The following is a 3,216-nucleotide window of genomic DNA, read 5'->3' on the forward strand; positions in this document are numbered from 1 at the left end:
ATTGCACTCATCTCACATGCTAGTAAAGTAAAGCTCAAAATTCTCCAAGCCAGGATTCAAAAAAACATGAACCGTGAATTTCCAGATGTTCAAGCTGGTTTTAGAAAAGGCAGAGGAACCAGAGATCAAATTGCCAATATCCCCTGGGTCATCAAAAAAGCAAGAGAGTTCCAGAAAAACATCTATTTCTGCTCTATTGACTATGCCAAAGCCTTTGACTGTGTGGATCACAACAAACTGGAAAATTCTGAAAGTAATGGGAATACCAGACCACCTGACCTGCCTGTTGAGAAATCTGTGTGCAGGTCAGGAAGCAACAGTTAGAATTGGACATGTTACAACATACTGGTTCCAAACCAGGAAAGGAGTGCATCAAGGCTGTATATTGTCACCGTGCTTATTTAACTTACACGCAGAGTACATCATGAGAAATGCTGGAGTGGATGAAGCACAAGTTAAAATCAAGATTGCTGGGAGAAATATCAATAACCTCAGATATGCAGATATCACCACCCTTAGGGCAGAAAATATTATGGTAAAAAGAACTAAAGAGCCTCTTGATGAAAGTGAAAGAGGAGAATGAAAAAGTTGGCTTAAAACTCAACATTCAGAAAACTAAGATCATGGCATCCGGTCCCATCACTTCATGGCAAATAGATGAGGAAACAGTGGAAACAGTGGCTGACTTTATTTTTGGGGGCTCCAAAATCACTGCAGATGGTGACTGCAGCCATGAAATTAAAAGACACTTACTCCTTGAAAGAAAAGTTATGACCAACCTAGATAGCATATTAAAAAGCAGAGACATTACTTTGCCAACAAAGGTCTGTCTAGGTAAAGCTATGGTTTTTCCCGTAGTCATGTATGGATGTGAGAGTTGGACTATAAAGAAAGCTGAGCACCGAAGAACTGATGCTCTTGAACTGCGGTGTTGGAGAAGACTCTTGAGAGTCCCTTGGACTGCAAGGAGATCCAACCGGTCCATCCTAAAGGAAATCAGTCCTGAAATATTCATTTGAAGGACTGATGCTGAAGCTGAAACTCCAATGCTTTGAGCACCTGATGCAGAGGGCTGACTCATTTTAAAAGACCCTGATGCTGAGAAAGGTTGAAGGCGAGAGGAAAAGGGGACGACAGAGGATGAGATGGTGGATGGCATCACTGACTCAATGGATATGAATTTGAGTAAACTCCAGGAGTTGGTGATGGACAGGGAGGCCTGGCATGCTGCAGTCCATGGGGTTGCAGAGTCAGACATGACTGAGCGACTGAACTGAACTGAAGCTGCCCCTTAGAACTCAGAGAAAGTCATGGAGCCTAAGCCAATTTCCCACAAACAAGAAAATGGGGACACATAAAGGCTTCTGTGCCCAGCAGCCTCACAGGGTCCTGCTCAGTTTCAAAGACATATCATTTTATAGCCTCTCTTCTACCCAGGCCTCATTCAACAGAGCCCAGTGAGGGCCTTTTGGGGGATGCTCATCCAGTGAAGCAACCCACTCCAGTACTCTTGACTGGAAAATCCCATGGACCGAGGAGCCTGGTAGGCTGCAGTCCATGGGGTCGCTAGGAGTCGGACACTACTGAGCGACTTCACTTTCCCTTTTCACTTTCATGCATTGGAGAAGGAAATGGCAACCCACTCCAGTGTTCTTGCCTGGAGAATCCCAGGGACAGGGGAGCCTGGTGGGCTGCCGTCTATGGGATCGCACAGAGTCAGACACGACTGAAGTGACTTAGCAGCAGTAGCAGCATCCAGTGAAAGTCCCAGTAGGAACAGTGACAAGGGGATGCAATGACTTGGTTTCACTTGGACAAATGAAATAAAATGGATAGAGTGATAGAAATCCAGATCCTAATCTCACTAACTTCAAAGCAGAAAAATTCTTTGCAGCTCTCTGCTCCTCCCCATTTGACAGAGAGCCACGTCTTCCATGCTATGTCAGCCGCATCCCTGAAAGAAGATGGTGAAAGTCAGAGTGAATGGATTTGGCTGTCCTAGGCACCTGGTCACTAGGTCTACTTTTAACCTGGCAAAGTAGACATCTTCACCATCAGTGACCCCATCATTGACCTTAATTACATGGTCTACATGTTCCAGTATGATTCTATCCATGGCAATTTCCATGGCACAGTCAAGGCTGAGAATGGGAAGCTCATCATATTGGAGAGGCCATCACCATCTTCCAAGAGTGAGATATCACCAACATCAAATGGGATGATGCTGGTGCTGAGTATGTGGTGGAGCCCACTCATATCTTCACTACCATGGAGATGGCTGGGACTCACTTGAAGGGTGGAACCAAGAGGGTCATCATCTCTGCCTTTTGCCAGTGCCCCCATGTTTGTGATGGGTGTGAACCATGAGAATTATGACAACTTCCTCAAGATTGTCAGTAGTGCCTCCTGCACCACCAACTGCTTGTCCCCCACCTCCCCCCACAACCCCCCGGCCAAGGTCATCCATGACCACTTTGGCATGGTGGAGAGATTCATGACTACAGTCCATGCCATCACTGCTACCCAGAAGACTATGGATGGTTCCTCTGAAACTGTGGTGCGATGGCCAAGGGGTTGCCCAAAAAGTCATCCCTGCTTCTATTGGCACTGCCAAGGTCATGGGCAAGGTCATCCCGGAGCTTAATGGAAAGCTCACAAGCATGTCCTTCCATGTCCCCACCTCCAATATGTTGGTTGTGGATCTGACCTGCTGACTGGAGAAACCTGCCAAGTATGATGAGGTCAAGAAGGTGATGAAGCAGGTATCAGAGGGCCGCCTCAAGGGCATTCTGGGCTACAGTGAGGACTGGGTTTTCTCCTGCGACTTCAACAGTGATACTCACTCTTCTACCTTTGATGCTGGGGCTGGCATTGCCCTCAATGTCCACTTTGTCAAGCTCATTTCCTGGGACAACAATGAATTTGGCTACAGAAACAGAGTGATGGACCTCATGGTCCCCATGGCCTCCAAGGAGTAAGAGTCCCTGGACCACCAGCCCTAGCAAGAGCATGAAAGGAAGAGAGAGGTCCTCAACTCCTGGGGAGTCCTTGCCCCACCTTGATCCTCCAGCACACTGAGAAATCTCCCAAGTCCCACACAGTTTCTATCCCAGACCTCTTGAGGAAGGCTAGGGGTTAGGGAACACTACCTTGTCATATATCTTCAATAAAGTACCCTTTACCCCCAAAAAAAGAAGAAAAAAAAGGAAGAAAAAT

At 46.8% G+C, this 3,216-nt stretch overlaps 1 pseudogene; it reads left to right on the forward strand.

Annotated features, from left to right (window-relative positions):
• The first annotated feature begins 1,964 nt into the window (after positions 1-1,964).
• LOC110150450 (glyceraldehyde-3-phosphate dehydrogenase-like) lies at positions 1,965-2,978 on the forward strand (annotated as a pseudogene).
• Positions 2,979-3,216: the final 238 nt, after the last annotated feature.

This window comes from Odocoileus virginianus, chromosome 30, assembly GCF_023699985.2.
Source record: "Odocoileus virginianus isolate 20LAN1187 ecotype Illinois chromosome 30, Ovbor_1.2, whole genome shotgun sequence".
Classification (NCBI taxonomy): Eukaryota; Metazoa; Chordata; class Mammalia; order Artiodactyla; family Cervidae; genus Odocoileus; species Odocoileus virginianus.